This window comes from Struthio camelus, chromosome 13, assembly GCF_040807025.1.
Source record: "Struthio camelus isolate bStrCam1 chromosome 13, bStrCam1.hap1, whole genome shotgun sequence".
In the NCBI taxonomy this organism is placed as follows: domain Eukaryota; kingdom Metazoa; phylum Chordata; class Aves; order Struthioniformes; family Struthionidae; genus Struthio; species Struthio camelus.
The window spans coordinates 11,576,252-11,594,839 of NC_090954.1; the positions used below are offsets into that span (position 1 = coordinate 11,576,252).

General features: G+C 42.7%; 1 protein-coding gene across 7 annotated transcripts in view; it reads right to left on the bottom strand.

Moving 5' to 3' along the window:
* SGCD (sarcoglycan delta) overlaps positions 1 to 18,588 on the bottom strand; it is a 361,056-nt gene that overhangs the window by 199,900 nt on the left and 142,568 nt on the right. The window contains exon 1 of one of the 7 annotated variants that reach the window (XM_068959764.1): positions 18,104 to 18,108. The exons of the other annotated variants lie outside the window; for them this stretch is intronic. The gene's annotated coding sequence lies outside the window, so the exon portion shown is untranslated. Of the gene's footprint in view, positions 1 to 18,103; positions 18,109 to 18,588 lie in introns of those variants that run through there. 7 annotated transcript variants of the gene reach the window in all.

Here is an 18,588-nt window from a genome sequence, read left to right on the forward strand (position 1 = left end):
ATGCATTCTATAGAAGAGAACCACGTTACATTATTTTCAGAGCCTCAAGTGTGTTTATGTGACTTATTAAAATGAAATTTTTCATTCAGCCTAAGCTGGGCAACTGCATGTAGAATAAAACACAAGCTTCTGTTTATGTAGCCAAATAGTGATCAACGTGCAGCATATGGAAGTATGTGCCAGCCCTAACGAATCATTCTTTCTATATAGACACTGGTAATAGGTTTGTAAAACAGGCAACCTGGCACTTGTTAGGGAACGACAAAAAGGATTAAAATACAGTATTAACCAACAAGTTAACAACTTTTGAAATAAGAACACTGGCATTTAGAATAAATACAAATACAAAATAAAACTTTAGGCAACATAATTTTGCTTGTAGTATTTATTAATGCACTAGATAATCAGGACAGGTATTAAAGACAAGGGTATAATGTGTGCTTTTCATGAATATAAAGAATGCAATGAAGCAGTACTTCATCTAGCAAATTTCATGGTCAAACTGAAAGATTAAGCCAGTATGTTCATCTGAATCAGAAGCGCACAGAAAAGTATAATTAACGTATTGCTCAGGCTGTTCTTGGCATGACACAGAACACCAGTAAGGAGATCCTTAGGTGGTATAACCTAGCACAGCTCCAGACAGCTGTAGTAACTGCAATGCTTCAGCAACTGAAAATGTTCTCCCTATTGCCCCAAAGTAGAGTACCTTTCATGGTAACACATTCTTACTGTATGCTCTATATGGCTTACTGTATAGTGTGGTATGATTAACAGAGAAGTGGAGTTAAAAGTATTACCTAAATGCAGTATTGTCATTTAAGGTTTTAAGAACAGCCTTACCATCTGGATCAGTAGTAGTCCTTGTGCTTCTTCAACATTTTTGCCTATGTTGGCCCTGATCCTGGAACAGATGCAAATTTCTGGACCCCTGCTAAGTCACACTAATTTGAAATAAATGATGTATAAACCAGATTGAAAGAATAGAGCCACAGACCATAAAATCTTCACCTCTGGAGTGCATCATAGAGAGGAGACCCAGTTCCAACATAATGGGTAAAAAAGAAGACTCTTTACGACATTTATTAGGCAGAGGAGAGACCCTGAAGTTCTCACATGCTCTCAAGCTCTCACAGCAGAAAAGTGGACTTCATCACGCAAGTCTTCCTTGTAACCTGCCTAGACAGTACAGTACAACCATAGTATGCATTTACTGTCTACACTTCAGAACGTATACTACTACTTCATATGTCTAAAGCAACTTTTATTTATATATAAGATGGATAGGATAAAAAAAGACAAAGCACTAAATACCGAATAACTCAATCTTTCTAGCATGTCACAAGCAGAAGTTAATTACATTAATATTAGAACAAGGGGAAAGTCCATGACTCTCAGTCCTGAAAATTTTACAAGGTTTGTAAGAGACCAGCCCCAGGGGATGTAAGTGAACTATGCTCAGCTGGGCCAAATTTAACTGTTTTTCTAAAATTGTAAGTTTTGACTTTCCTCTCTCACTTTTATAGTGCTAATCAAGGGTAGGGAGCTGCAAAAAGCTGGATCAAAACCACAGCCAGAGTAATTCACACAAGGTTACTCAGCCATTGGAGCTTAAAAGCCTGCTTGACCTGTGACTGAACAGCCGCACGCTTGTCATCCTGCGGAGCTTTCAGCTTCTGCCAAATTTTGCCAGTTGAAAGGGTATTCTAAAACAAGTGCGTCATTAACAGGTTACTCCTAAAACTCTTCAAGAAAATGAGGAAAAAAAAGGAGAGAAAATTCTAATAAATAGTCTCAACTTAAAATTAATCTTGAATTAATTTGCTGCTGCTTGTGTAAGTAAAACCATCAAAATAGACTAAGTTTCTAGAAAACGAAACTGCTAGATCAGGCAATCCCCCTGGCTGATTTTCTAAGGCCATCTAAATACTTATTTTCAAACATTGGTACCTCTAGAGGAACGGGGTAACCTGAGGTATAAGCGCTACTGAAGGGTATTCACATGGCCGTTAGTACTTTGAGCTGATCCTCAGTCCCTCAAGGTGCTGAGAACGAACCACCACCCTTAACGCGGAGCATGAAGGGGCACCTACCTCAGCAACAAAAAAAGGACTGACAACAGTTAAGGCATTTTACCACGTCTCATCGCCTTCCTCACCGAGCTGGAGGCATCAAGGCTTTCTGCCGCGCCGCTCGGTCTCCAGAACACCACCTTCCAGTGCTCTTCATCGAGCGGGAGCGCCAGCATCCCCTTCCACACCCACAGCTCATCGTACCTGCCTTGGTGTCCGCATCCGTGACATACGTAGCTTCACTGAGACGTTTCGGTACCTGTTTCAGGTTTCAGATCACCAGCCAGATGCTCTTCCAAGTGAGCGGGGAGACTGACTGGCCGGTTCTCACTGAAACACGAGCCAGGCTGACAGCTCCCGTCCTCCCACCCGAGCATGGGTTTGAATTACTCTTTGTTAACAAAGTTCAGAAAATTCCCAGGATGGGAGCTGTACGCAGAGGAGCTGCTGGCACGTTTCTGCTGCGGGCTATTCTTTGTAGTCTAGCCATGGAGAAATGGGCCAGAAGCATGCTGGAAAGAAAATGAGCTGGCTGTTGACACAGGAGGCTGGAAACCACTGTCACAAGAGGCAGCAGCCACCCCAAGGCTGACCTGAAAACTCTTCCCTTCCCTAGAGCCAGGGAGTGATAGAGTGCCTCATGCTTGAGGCATAAGGGAAGCAGAGGCTTGTATAGGCCCTCTGATGACAAGATCTAGCATGAGCATCCAAGTTTCATCAGCGACAGACAACTCACATAATTTGTCAGAATTTTCTGTTTCAAATCACTGTGCCAGCGATTTGTTAATAGAGCACTCCTCACATTATCTGTGTAGGAGTTAGAGTGGCTTTACTTCAGAAATGCAGAGTGCAGGGCAAATTCCTTATGCCCCTCTAAACCCTTAAAGCCAACAACAAAGTTGCTCTTCTCTGAACTTGAATATTTAGTCAGAAGTTAAGCTATGGCAGCCAACACCCTCAGAGCTCTGGGGAAACGACACCCTGTGGCAGAGTACGGCAGGTTTCGTATAACCCAAACACAACTTCTGCAAAAGGAGGAAATAGCTATGAAAGAAACGCCCCTACCAGAAGCAATATTAATTGAGGAATATTTTCTCATCTGCGTTCACGTCTCTATTTAAGAAAATGGAGCCTGAATCTTTAGGGCAAGTCGCAGTGAACTGGGGCTACGGAGGAGACCGCTAAGTTCTTGGACCTTTGCAAACTGTTTCGCTCTACAGACCTCGGCTTCACGCACAGCCCTGAGCTCCAAGCACAGCAGACTGCTGTCTCGGCTGCTGTCCACCTTTTCTGCCACCCTTTGGAGAGCAGGCAGGGAACAGCATGCTTCACCTTTCGGCCACCCAACCACTTTTTTCTGCCTGGGTCCCTGGCTGGTTTCCTGTTCTGCCTTGGAACGGCTTTACCTAACGTGGTGCTCAGAGGACTGTACAATAATGAGAGCAAAACAGCCTCTTCATTTCAGGGATGTTTAGATGTTAAGAAGTGTATGGAAGTATAAATCAGGCCAACAGACCTGTACAAGCCTGCTCTGTATTCCTTCAGTTCTTCTTGCTTCATTTTCTTCTCTCATATATTTTTACCTACTCTGCCCTGCACTGTTTGGAAACTCATCTAATTGTCACTTGAGATGACAAATGTCCTTAGCCTCACTGCCCCTTCCTAGGAAACGGATGTTTCCTTTCTTTATCACTCGGCCTGTATAATTCGTTTTCTTAATCAAGTGATGTCTGCATTTATCATTTCCTAATTTTTATTTCACATCTTTCTAGCTCTTTTTGCTTGGCAAATACCCTCTGAAACCACTGCTCTTGCTATTTATTTTACAAACCAAGGTTTAAACATAATAAATGCTCTTTTTAAAAAAGCATCAGCTTTTCACTTCATCTTGCTACTGTGGTTAGCTTATACCTTAACCTACAGGTTTTATTATTTCCCAGAAAATACAAATATGCATTCAGTTCAGCTCTTGAATGAAAATGAAGGATATTCGATTGATTTAAAAAATAAAAAATAAAAAAACCCTCTGAGGCCAAAAAGTACTGTTCTGATCATTTAGTTTGACACCTTCTACAACACAAAACAAATGTTTCTCCCTGGGATTTCTGCAGGTGCTAATTTCATTTAAAAGCTACTTTGTTGCTTTTAGGCATGAATTTTCAGTCTGCAGACCTAAGGCTGACCTGAAGCTGTCTGTGTGGGAATTAAATCAGCAAATATTATCTTATTCAATGTCTTTTGATTTATTCTTTTTATTATCATTGCATTACATAAAGTAAAGCAATGTTTATGAATGTTTTTCCTTTTGTTACCAGAACTGTAACCCAAAGCTGCATCCACTGTCTAATTTTAAACAAGGCCAAAGACAATAAGCTGCCTCATACCGCAACAACTGCTGAAGTTTAAGTCTTCTTAACCGAACGGGAGAAAAATCTAGGGTTCAACAACATCCAAAGTCATTACACTACTACCACTTACACCCTGTCTCACCACTGCAACCCTGTTATAAATAGGGCTGTCCAGTTCTGCAGGATGAGAACATTTGCCTAGAACATGAGAATAATTTGCTTTTTTATTGTTTTAAGTTTGTTCTCCTCTTCCTTTCCTTGCCTCAATTTTCATCCATCAATACTGCAGTGACAGCAAAGCAGAAGAGAGCAAATGAGTTTCAATAGTGTGATATTTGGTAGGGCATCAGCAGAACTCCCTGTTTGCATCTGGTTATCGGGGATTTCTTGGCAATCTCCCATGTAAAAGCTTAGCCAGGGTCAATACTCCTTAACCTACAAATTCAAACCAAATTGAATACATTCGATCCCTTCGATCTGCAGACCTTACAGTATCTGACATCACCTATGCGAATAAGGGTGTCTAATTAAATTAAGATAGTGATTGTTTCGACTTAAGTTTGAAGAATTAGCAATCCATACTCTCTGTGAAAACGGCAATGGAAGTCAAAGACAGAGGATTAATCCTGTGTTGGAGCAGGGACCCACCACCCAGACTACAGGCTTGGCTTCAATATCACCTGTGCAACACTGAAGAGACTGAGCCAATTTTTCCCAATTTTTCACTGAAAGTAACATATGCCACAAAAAAAAAAAAAAAAAACACAGCTGGCTTGAGGATCGTGACTGACTTGGAAGGGTAGTCACAACTCCCGCAGACAACCCGTGATGACCAGCCACTGACACCCTCTCCTTTTTACCCCTCGCTCCTGGGCACATGCAGGATGCATGCACACATCCTGCAGAAGCTTCACCTTGTTCAGGCCCAGCTCCTGGAGCTCCTCCGGCCCCGAGGGTACCTACAACATGCCCTAGCGTAGAGCCATTGCTTGGCAGCGGCTGTCAGGCACTAACTTAAGACTCAGCGTGGGATTCATCTCACTTTACGTCTGTAATGAATACATCTCTATTTCAATGAGTTTTCTAAACTTCCTTTACAGTCGATGGAGACAAAGAAGCCCTTCTAGGCTATGACTCATCTGATCAATTTAGTCGTGTATCTTAAAATAGAAGGGTTGTGCTTAAAGGAAGGATCTGTTTCTACCTCTTGATTATGAAGGAGATCTCAATGAGTATACCAGCGGTAGAGACCCATACACTGATGAGACTTCTAAATGAGGATAAAATCAATCCCATTCCTGGTGTCCAAGTAAATCACATATATAACAAACAATTTAGGTTGCTAAATAGCCCCAGAACATGAAATACCCTAACTGGTCTAGTTATTCAACCCACCTGGCACCAGCTGCAGGGTGTTTGCTGCAAACAGTAATAGTAAAACACAATTTGATACTTTTAACAGATAATTCCTACAGAATTGGGTTCTGGTGGACCTCTGTGCTAACAGGGTAGGTCGCAGTACACCCAAAATGTCCCAGCAAATGATCCCATGAGGGAATTACATGGGTCACAGATGAAAAGAGCCAAGAAAAGAATTTTATATCTGTCACTCCCTGTATAAAAGCTTCAGAAAGTCAGAGCATACACTCTGCTACATCCCCAGGAAGACAAGGAAAAGAAAGGGAAAGGAGGGAAAAGAAAGCAAAGGGAGATTGTTAGTGTCCTATGAAATAACAAGATGATTAAATACTATCAGACTTTAATCCCTGCTGACAAGCAGAGCTGCATGAGAGATATGGGTTGATTAATTATAAGGAAAAAAGGCTATGACATAGGCATATGAGGCAGAAGCACTAACAGGAGGGTCTGTTTATTTATTTATTTATTTTTAAACAAAAGACGTTCACTAACGAGGGACAGACACTCATCTGGATCTAAAACTTTCAGCCCTACATCTAACTCTTATTTCAGTCTACGAGCATATACTGGAAACAAAGATCTCGTGGTTTAACTTGCTTTTCATTACAGAATTGAATTGAAGCCCTGTGTAAGCAGCAACCTTTCTGGTCTAGGCACTGGGAGTTGTTATTAAGTACTAGCAAAAGACTAACCCTGGAAAGGCTTTCAAGGTTCAATTTAGTGCAAAGGCTAGTGGACCGATGGCCAAAAGGACTCATGTAGAACGTTTCTCAGAGCACGCAGATGAGATTTCACAGGGGCTGTGAGAAGTCAAAATGTCAAGAGAGATGCAGTTCAATGAGTATCAGCAGGGAACAAACAATTGCTATCGTTTTCTCTCTTCTTTCACATGATTACCAGTAATTAGCGCTTTTCTGAGTTATGTCCCCTATTAGGAGATCTTGACGAAAGCATTAGATATTTTGGTGTAATCCTGTTGGTTTATAAATAATAAGCATAAAGTACATTCTTTCTAAAAATTGAAAGAATACTTGAGAGAAAATTTTTGCCTTGTTCACACTCCTAAGCCATGCTCTCTGGCCAGGGCTCTGCCAAAAAAAGTTTTCTCCTGGGCTTTCTCGGAGGGCTGCTCTGCTTGAAGACACTACGTTGTCTGCGCCAGGGCTCTCCTTTCACCCTGGCAAACCGACACGAAGCTCAGTTTCTTCTCCCAGCATTCGCAATTGCTCTAGCGTTTGGAAAGCAATTTCCATCGTTATATCAGTTGCTACATAAATGAGGATTTAATTCCAGGCTGCCTGGAAACTTGCCACAACACCTATCAGTTCTGTGGAGACTCGGATGGCCAGCAGCATCAGGTCTGGTATGACACAGTTAAGGGGCGTTTTTGGCTTGTGTCAATATCAGACTTTTAAAACACCTGAGTGAATAGCCAAAATAAAAAGGAAAGAACAGCTTTGTTCAATTGCACATTTCCCTGAGGTGCTATCAAGGGGAATCTTTGAACAGCTCATTTGAAATAATTCATGTTAAAGCTGAAAAGATTTAGGAGACATTCCCATGCTCTAGCAAGGGAAACCCGACTGAGACGACATCTGCTACAGGCCCAACTTGGATACTCTAGCAAACTTCCCTGAATTAAAGCTAAAACTGTCAGGCAATTTTGGCTGCTGAGAGCGATGTTGTAATCGGGCATCTTATCAGGACTGAATGTATCTTAAAATGAGAGACTGAACAACCTCTATGTTATAGCAGGCATTAAAAAAATATGTATTTTTGAACAAGCAGCTGTGCACTTTCCCACTCCTGATTTTCAAACAGGAAAATTTGTCCTTGCTGAAGACAGCACCACCCGCAAACCCTTAGCACACGTCAGGGTATGTGGATCTGCAGCGTGCGCTGCAAGCACAGCCATATGCTGGTGCGTGATTTATGTGCCGAGAGGCTTACAACTTCCCTTTACACTCCAGTGAAGGTGTTTTACTGTTTGAGCATGCTGTACTTTTTTACCTGCTGGAAAAGAAGCCCTTTTGGTTTGGCCGGGTTGTCTCCGGGTTTAGCGTGTCCCCCAGCGCCCGAACCCTTCCTCCTTCCCCTGCAGCAGCCCGGGATGAGAAAAAGCCCCTACACGCGAGGGGTCCCCAGCAACGCCAGGCATTTTTTTTTCCACTGAGGTCCATCATAATTTACCCAGCAGAAATGAATGACCAGGGCACTAAGAGGTGAGGAGCTCAGAACAGATTAAAAATCAGGGTTTTCCTTAATCACAATTTCAGCTTTCCTCACTCAACCACTCAACCTTTTCAAATACCAATTTTAACACCAAAAACTAAGAAGAAAAAAAAAAAGAAAAGTAAAGAAAAAGAAGATACAAGAGAGGAAAAAAGAGAGAGAGGAAAATAGAGACAATCCATTTTAGCCCCGTAATTTCATCCTGCAAAACTTCAGTCTGCATGCGCTGCTGATTCAATTACTGTACACAGCTTTACTCTTCAGCAGAACTGGAAACACAGAAAAACCACTTTTAAAGGTTAGTGAGAGAAATTTTCAGTGGCAATGGCCAGGTTCAACAGGGGCACACGATGTAACGTAGGAACTCTCTTTTCCTTACTCCTCCAAAATAGATATTCAGATCTGTTTTGGGCTACAAGTGAATTATGTCTGGGGAACTTAATCTACTTCCCGTAGGGAGCAAAGCCAAGGAACAAACTGACTTGATTAGCAGGTTCTGCTCAAAATACTGAGCCTGGCCTTGTACAAGTACACTGCCCTAGACTTAGGAGCTTACCCCGCAGCATGCTGAGGAGTAGACCTATAATTAACAGCTACAGGTAGAGGGTCAGTAGGTCAGATCGGGGCAAGGTTAAATTCTCCCAGTGTCTGGAAGGCCACTTCTTTGCTCAGGTGCTCCTCCCAGGTCTCATCCGTTGGCTTACATTCTCTGGTTTGAGGCTTTTGGTTTTTTGTTCTGTTCCTACGTTGCTTGTAACCTTTCCGAGCCACCTACCCCTCCCTGAGCCATTTCTCTTAACATTCCTTCACTGATATTTTAGCAAATCATATATACTTCAAGCCAGATATTCAGGGCTATGTGGGACAGTCTCGGTGCTGAACGCCAGAAAAGACTTTACACTGTAACTGCAGCACCTCAGTCTTTTCACAACTGTAATTTAAAGGGTTACCCTAGGGTTGTTCTAACGTACTCGGCAGCATAAGGCTCAAGGAGCTGTTTTGATGAGAAAAATAGGGGGATATTGTTTAAGTATTATTTTTAATTACATAAGCAACAGTATTTTTGAATTCAGGTGTATTGCTAGCAGAAAAAAGTAGAAAATGTATTCAAAAGTAGAAATCTATTGAAATGGTTTTTCCTCTCAAAACAAGGTATTTCTCCAACACACATTTCATTTACCAAAGCAACATCCATGAGCATACAGAAGCATGCTGCAGACTATAAACACTTATCTGCTCAATATTCTCTCTTCTAAATCCAAGAAGTGCATGCCTATGCCTTGCTAGAGAAGAGCTCTTCAAAGTGAACAGCGGAAGAACATACGGTAATTCACAGGCCACGTGGCTTCACTGAACCTTGAGAAGGGCTGAGTCAACAGGATGCCACCGATACCAACAAAAGATGGAATTATTTCAACTATTTACATAATCAGCAACGCTAAGACAAGATACCACAGCACCGAAAGCATTGCTAATTATATTATTCTAAACTTAGTTCACAGTGTTCTTAGCAGCAATGCTGTCAACCCAATAGTGTCCTCCAGGGGATTTTTTTTTTTAACCAGCTAAAATACAGCCTTCCAAAAAACTCTGGGCAAATGACAGTTTATTCTTTGAGAAGACTACAGTACAATTGGACTAGTGAAATATCAAGACCATTTTCATGGAATATAGTCCCATTTCCCATCCTAATTACCGGTGGATTAGTGTCATTGGAATTATAATAATTTGCCTAAGTAGCAGGTTTTTAACTAAAGATGGAAAATGCATTCAGAAGGCCCTCTTTCACACATTGTTTGTACATAGTGTGTGTCTGTTTACTCTCCATGCACAAGTGGCTATTTTGTCCCTAATCATCCAGGATAACATGATAACGAGGATCCTACAAACACATACGCACTTTCATCTTTTCTCACTTGCCAGCATTTGCATTTACAAGATTACGATCATGCTAATGCATGTCTTCCAGCTGTCAGCCTGTTGCATTTTACACTCGCAGCAGTGCCGTCCCTCTCCTCCTCCACATCCACCTGCGTGACGCATGAAGGGGGCTGTTAACTTATTCCAGCAGTGACTAATTCCTTCTACCCCAGAAAACTTGAGAAAAGGTACAGAGTCCACGCTTTGGCTGCAAGGCAAGTGCTGTGGGGTTAGTCGGTGGGAGAAGGCAGGCCCTCTCACCGTGGACCCCCACCCAAAACCTGCTCCTTGTCCTTGTCGCCAGGCCGACCCCGGGCGCGCAGGGAGATGCCGGGAGCGCTACCCTGGCAGCGCCACCGCTCCCTCCCGCGCAGGGCGAGCGGCTCTCAGTGCTGAGCTGTGGCATACGATCCCCTCCAGGTGATATAAGGCACCATTTCAGCGCACTGGGATGCTGCTCCATAAAGAGGGAAAAGTACTCACATGTGGGTATTCACCCGTATAGCTCTAATCAGGCCCTTTGGAAATTTTCCAGCAACAAGGATTCCTGATGTGGTTTTGAGAAGCGAGATGGCAACCGTTCCACACAAGCCAGCACAGCTTTAAAATTCAGACTTAAGCAAAGCAGGGAAGGGTGTTTCCTACAAAGCTCACACAGCCAGCTCCAGCGACTCTTGCGCCCCCGTAACCAGCAGTTACTATCCTAAACACCTCTTCTCATCCCACTGTACTGTTCTCATGCTCATGATTTTGGAGGTATTTTCCTTCTTGCCTCTTTGGTTGTTTCAGTCTCAGTATGACTTTGAAAAGTGTACCAACTATTTTCTTTTTTTAATAATTCATTTCCATAAACAAAACCACTTACTACTATGTGCAATGAACCCCTCTGGAGCAGGCTAGGCATCACTAACTTGTCTTTGCTTGCTATGCTGTTTTCAGCTCGTTGGTTGGCTTTCACCCCTCTGAAAGAGAGAGGAAACGTTCTCCCAGCCCCTCACCTCCACCAGCCCTGGAACAGGCTATGAAGAAGGAGGCCCCTTCCAGCACTAACCCTAACCCTGCGCTGATCTCACTCCTGACAGCAGCACCTCCTTTACACTATGGAGTAAGGTAGTCAAAAAAGCATTTGACCAACTGCACTGCCTTGCAAAGCTTTTTCAACGTTTCGAGTTTCCTTTTTCTTTCTTCATATATATTTGAGCCGTTGTAAAAATTGCTTTTTAATACTCACAGGAGCGTAAGGCGAAAACTGGAACCTAAAAATCAAGTCATTTTCCCCCTAAGCCACTATAAAAGCTCAAGCCTAACAATCCTGCTCAGCTCAGCATGATTCGCCAAGTCATAAAACTGTACTGGTGCCGTGATTGGGGCTACCCAGGATCTTGCATTAGGACCGCTCTGGACCCAGGGGGAGTCTGCATGTGTACTACCTGTATCTACTTGGGAGATTAGGCCGATAGGCGATTAATGGTAAAGCCACAAAGGGAAATCAGCTGCTAAACCCCTACTGAAAGCCATGGGGAGCTGGGTGCTTAATGATGCTGAAAATCCTCCTCATCAATCAGGGGCTAGTCTAAGGAACAAGATGGGTTAGAAATATCTCCAATTAAAGGGAAAACTATATTCGGTTATTTAGGAAGAGAGTTCCTATTTGTAAGATGTGAGAAAAAACAAGCTTTTTTCACAATTCTTGTATTACTTTTTTTCCCCACCCTGGAAAATGGGCCCATTTTGAACAGTGACAACACATTGTTCCAGGATCAAGCACTCAGCACGTGTAATAGGAAAAGGATGGCAGGACCATTCCCATTTTTCAGGTGGCACAACAGGAGGCACTGAGGGCTCTGATGACACCCTTCCTACAGCGCCAGAGAGGAATACGTCCTCGGGAACGCAGAGCCCTGTTCCAGCCACAGCTGTTAAATAACACTCTCACGCATGCAGGCAGCGAGCACAAAACACTGGAAGCAGCCACAGCGCGGTAATGCACAAGTGTGACAGGAAACCTGAGTAACAGCTTATCTTGTGATATAGAAGCAACAGGGGCCCAATTCAGTGTGATATTCCAACAAGTTCAGTAAACGCACTAGAGACTGCTTAATAACAATTTTGCCTGTTTCCAGAAAAAAAGACCTTTTGAAGTCTGGGCATATGATGTCAGTTCATTTTTTGAAAGGGGCAACGTGACAGCTGTGCTGGAGATAATCAAGAAACCTGGGGGCAATTAGGCTTTAATGCTGTGACAGTGGGGAAGTATATCAACCTCCTAGTTACAGCCACCAGTTTCTCAGCAAAATGTTCTATAATAAGGCATGAGGGACATCATCACTTCTCTGCAGATTTTTTTTTTTTTTTTTTGAAACCATGCAAGGAATTACTTGAAGATTTGTGATGCTAGTCAACAGGTACAGCACCTTGTTCAGCTGAAGCAAACTTTATTACGGTTATAATCTACCGTAGGTAGGGGAAGGGAAGTTTTGTAGCCATTACTGTATTATACAACCTGAAAAACAAGCATGGCCTCAGGTAGGGCTTACAGAGGGCACTTTGATTTCTCTGGGTACATCCGTGTCTGATTTAGGAATACGAAGGGTGACACCTGACCACTTTACATCTGGCAAATTACTTATCTTCATAAAAGCCCAGGTAAGGGTTAGGGAAAGATGGAAAATCCAAAGCACACAGAAACCAGCTGAATTATTCACAGAAAGTATGTTCCAGAAAGAAGTACTGAACCTGGACTCTGTTTTGCCCTTCTGTTATTCTCTTCTGCTGGTACACCGTAATTTCCCATTTGTTCACAAACACTTATGAGTGTGTCCTATGTGAAACTTGAACATTCAAGGTCTGCTTGGAGCACCTTTTTCTTCCGATGCAAGGACTGCTGATTAGGTTGTTACAACACCAAGAATGAAATAAACTTCACTGTACCAGGGAAGTCTCATCTGTAAGTTATTCCTTAACGCTAAAGCTCACCTAACAACTCATCACACAAAAGATGCATTTTCAGGACGTTCCAAATGTAGTTCAACAAAGCAAATGCTTGCAGATTCTTGCCCTGCCAGAAACTGCTGATGTGCCTACCCACAAGAAACATACAGCTAAGGGCAGAATTGCCACCTTATTACCTCCCTGTGCCTTGGTTCTCCAGTTGCAAAATGTAGCTAGTCTTACCCTCTCTCTTACACTTTTAATCTTAGGCTTTTCCTTCTGCAGTTCCAGGAAAGCTATCTGAATCCTCGATCATTCCTCACAGCGGTCATGCAGAGAGAGAAAGCAGAATGGGGCATAAGCTAGCGGCCACGGAGCCTCACGATTAAGCCACGTGTTGGGGAACAAGGAGGGAACGGCACAGCACCCTTCCCTTGGCTATAACCCTCCTTCTTCCCCGCTCCCTTCTGGCTGCAAGAGGGGTTCAAAATAACTCTAGCATGTCAACACTGCAGAATATAAAGAAAAACAGTACCAGCTTGAGCAAAAAGTCTACACCACCCAGGACAGCGGGACAGCCCCAAAGGCATGGTGTTTGAGCCAGTACACCTCAAGGTGCATGGGTAGAGCATGACTCTCGATGGCCACCTAGCTCCCAAGTCAAGAGCTCAGCCAGGTCCTGCCTGCTGCCGGGTCTTTCTTCCACTCTCCCTGAAGGCTTTAGACAACCACGGCAGCAGCAAATGCAAGCTCTAGCCAGTGCTGTTTTATATTCAGTTTGCACAGGCACAAATTGACTACTCAAGGCAAGGGAGAATCAGCTTTCTTTAGCAGCTAAAGGTGAAGTGATGCTCTGTTTTCAATTGTACAACCTCCTTTTCTTGAAGCTCCCTGCGCAATACAAGCCTGATGCCCTTTGCCTTCCCTTCCCAGGAAAGAAATTATATATTCCCATACCACAACCAGCACTGCCACAACATGGACAGTGCTGGCCTTCCACGAACAGAGAGAAGGGAAGCAAAATAAGGAATTCAGGATGAAAGACTACCTTTTCACACCTTCCTCTCCTAATTATGCACACAGACTTTATGTGCAACGTGGCCTGGTTTAATATGCAGGTCACTCAGTCATTCTTCTCACATGTACATGAGGCGCTGCTGGAAAACGTGGCCGTTATCCATCAAGTCCTTTTCTTTAGTCAGCTTCCAGTGGAAGAGTAATAGATGCACTTGTGTTGTCACATTATTGTCCAAAATGTCACAGAAAAAAGCCCTGAACATTAACAACTCCCTAAGGAAATCAGTTCTTTAAAAAAAAAAAAAAAATAGAAAAGAAGAAAAAGAAGAAGAAGAAAAGAAGAGAGAAAGAGATGCAGAGCATCCCTTTTCCTCAGGGATGAGTTTATGCCAAAAAGTACCCTTACCAGCTATATGCCAGGCAAGAGAAGAGTACCAATACTGTTGTTTTGTTGTTTCCGCTAAGTTTACCCTGCCTCAGGATAAAGCAACACAGAAGCACGTTGGCTTTAATTTCCAGGATCCAGAATTAGAAATGATCTTCTCTTTTGGATATCATACATTAAGAAAGACATACCAATTTGAAGGGGTAAGTGCAATCCTTTCCCAGGGCACTTGCATTAAGATTCAAACAGTGCGATGAGATGATCCTTTCAGGCAGCACAAATCTTCACAGACAGTAAAGGAAAAGCAGAAAGAAAGAAAGAAAAAGATGAAATGAAAGACGACAAAAAGCAGTAGTCAAAATCAGGAGGAAGAGAAGGGGGTCAGGCACTCAAACCAACCATGGTGCAACAGTGGTCTATTCCTGATGCGGTCAACTGCTATGGTCTCCTTTTCAAAGGATTTGCTAAACTTAAAAGCATGAACTAAGCAAAGCTTCAAACCTATTTACCACCTGGTAAAACACAGACACGAACGCAGATCTTCCAAGGAGGAGAAGCGGAATGGGAGGAAAAGAAAGCCTGTTCCAAATCGCCTGAAAGGAAATTTTAGTGGCTTGTGACCTCTACTCCCAAACATCTAAAAAATCTCACCTGAGAGCATAGGAAACCCTGCAGAGGAGCTGTTGCCAGCCATGAGGGACTTACAATTTTGACAGGTGTTCTCACATTTGCAGCTGCAAATGCACAACATCAGAACCTCGCATGGGAAGGATAAATTGCAATAAACTTGAGAGAGCTCTGCACAGTATTTCACTGAATGCCCCTTTTATACCAACACTCATTGCAACACAAATAATAAATTGGAGAACAAAGGTGCTTGTAAAAATAGGAAATAAAGCTGAAGTCGGACAAGACTGCAGGAATTTGGCTCAGAGACTAACATTGTCAGTTCAATTACCTACACCAGATAAACTCTTTACACACGTTTGACTTCGGAGTGGCAACCTAACCCATGCTAACTTTGAAAAGGGATCTGTTGACGTGATATGTGTATGTTAAGCGCTGCGCACCCTTGGAGACGCCAGTCAGGGCCGCATTCTCAGCACTACAACCTGCCTTGCATTTCCTAATTGTGTTTGCGTTTTCTGATAAGTAACTGATACACAGGAAATGCACGGGGAGGTCTTGGTCCCTTTGGCTTCTACATACAAGCACAGGTAGCTGCATGAGAACCAGCAGCAAATACTGCAGCCTTGCCATTTCTGTGGCATCTCCCGCATGGACATGCTTAAAATATCACAGCGTAAAGTTTTTCACGTTGTACAAGTGATGCCGGCACGACTGTTAATGTCATTTCTGAAAGGAAACTGCAGAGAGCTGAGAGAGTCAGATAAAAACAAAGTTAACATATATTACACAAACAGTACTCTGGCTCAAAACCTAGAGAAAAGACGTTAAGAGGTAACAGAACGCGAAACGGAGCGGGAAGGAACACAAAGGAAAACACACAGCTCCCTGCACATTCAGCCTTTAGGAACAAGTTCCAAAATTAATCTCTGAGCACAGCCTAGGTTCATATTTAGTGCCAACTTTCTGTCTGCATTAAATTCTTCCACAGTGTAAGATGCAACACTGTAAATAGGCTCATTTTAGTTATTTTATCAAATTATGTTAACTTTCTCTCTGCAGCATTCTCAGAGGCTGGCAACACCGAGACGTGCAGGAAATGTAAATCACTCCCTTTTGATATGATAACCGTACCAGTGAATTGCATCCCAGAAATCAGCTCAGGATTATAGCCGAGAATTCACTGAAAGGCACTTAGCTGTGGCTTAGCGCCAGAAGGGTACATTTCAGCTGGCAGGTCAGTGCAAAACAGTCTCAGGTCTTGAGAAAAAAGAATAACACAGAACGTGCCACTATCTGCGGTTGCACAAACACACTGCACAAACCTCAAAGCCAACAGCCACAGGATCAATATATAATTAAGGGATGCCAACAGGTGTTAAAATCAAGTGTACATTTGTGTATGCAAATATGTGGGAGAGCTATATTAAATATGAATAACCACCTAAGAAAGCAACAGCCAGCATGCTGTAGGATAACATCTACTTGCCAGACAAATACAGATGTATATATAAACAACCACAAGCAAAAAACTGCAATTCCTGCAAAAAACTGTTTGTGCTAAAGACAATTATTACAGTCGTTTTAATCGTATAACATTTACTTAAAGAATTTTTCTGTTTCAAAGATTCAGCAGTTATCGGAATGCAAATAAGTATAATCAGAATGTGAAAATAATTGTTCTCCCAACGTCTTATTTTCACGTTTAAAAGCCACTGCCTAACAGCTACTTGTATTAACCCTGGGCCAGGACTCTGCTGAATTAGGTACTGCACAAACACAAAATAAAAAGCTGTCTGAACCCTAAGGAATTTGCTGCTCTAACAGAAAAGAGGCAGCAGATGGATATAGACAGAAATAATCAAGAAATAGTAGTTAACAAGGCAGGAGTGAGTCTCAGCAAACCAAATCCCCGATTGCTGTGAGCCTCGTACAGGCACCACAACAAAGAAGAGTTTTTGATCAGAGCTGCCCCACTACTGACCAAGTCCTGCAGCTCCTTCAGCCCCACTGCTGTGCACCATCTGTCGCCTCCACACTTTTGGCAAGTTTGCCTCATTCGCCCACTATCTATATATATATATTTATCTTTGTTTTTAGCGTGCAATCTCTTTGGGCCAAGCACTGTCAGACCTGAACTCTCTCTGCAGCCCCTAGCACAGCAGGGCTCAGATTGGTCTTACAGGTAGATAGATAAAACTGTTTATTAATACAATGTTTATTTAATGATAATGTTTCTTAATAAGCTGCTCAACTGAGTATGACATGTACACAGGTCTGCAACTAGAATTACCACATACAAAACAACATGACAAGTCTTAGATATCCATCAATGCTTGAGCAATATTGCCTTCTGATAGCTTTTTATTCAGTCCACACATCTCTTGCTCTAAATCTGAGCCATGCAGGGGAGGAGGAAGGATGGCTGATACATAACTGTCTCGTGAAGCTGAGACACACTCTCTCAGTGAATGTATCTACTATGTCCAGTCTCAGCTAGAGCCTCCAGATGCAACCACACTACATGTAACAGTAATAAAAACTAGACCTAGAGATGGCTTGATGGCTATGACAAACAAGCCCCATAAAAACATTTAAAACATCCTAAAAGAGTTTACTGTAACAGAGATAGCATCTACAGGACACAGGGATGTTGCTGGAAGGTTTCTTTTCAGCATATTTGCCTCAAACATCTACCTGCAGCTTTCCTTTCACACTAATTTTATGCCAATAAAGTATTTAATTTGTATCACCAAACCTGTCTTTCACAACACGTGGCCGTTCCATGTGGCTTTCAGCTTCCTAAACTAAACCCTTAAAAGTCATGAGATGAGCAAATAAAAGCCTGCGCAGCATCGACCCATCCTTTTCTCGTACCCAGCTCTATCCGCACTGCGGGCAAACGCTGCCCTTCCCCAGCCTCCCCTTCCACGTTCTCATCAGAAAGGGCCAAACGACAAATTCAGTCATTTAAATACTAGCAGGAAATGGTTAAAAGGTTGGCTTTGCACCCCCCCCAGCGCAGCACCTCGGCCAGCCAGCTGCCTCAGGCTTCCCCCCTGAGCTGGGTGGGATGGGCAGGCAGCACAAACCACAGCACCCAAGAAGCCCCTCCAAAGGCATCACTCTCCCAGAGGTAGTGGAGGTCTAACCAGCAACAAAGCTGGGTGCTGCAAATAACTGTCTTCCTTTCAAGAGCCTGCGCAGCATACTGTTAAATACACTGATATTCTCCGCTCTTCTCAGTAAGGTCTTTATAGAATAAATCTTCAAAACAACTCCACCTGCATAACAAAAAAAAAAAAGAAATCTGTTGTTCAGCATTTTGTATTTGCATGCCAGGAAGATAATGAATACATATCTTTCTAGCTGGAATTCAGCTCTTCTCAAAGTCTTCAATTTTTGACGATTATTGCTGTTTTTTAAATTATATATGCATTTTGTCCCCTTTGATGCCTCCCAAAGACCAAAAGCAACCAAAAGAAAATACTGCTCAGAGTTAAATTTTACACAGATTTTACCCTGAACAGTGAGGTGTGTTTCGTATCGATTAATTATACTACTTTTACAGTTAGATATAGTGAATTGTAAGGTAATAAGGCAGTTCCCACATAATGGCTTGCTCAGTAAAGTGTTA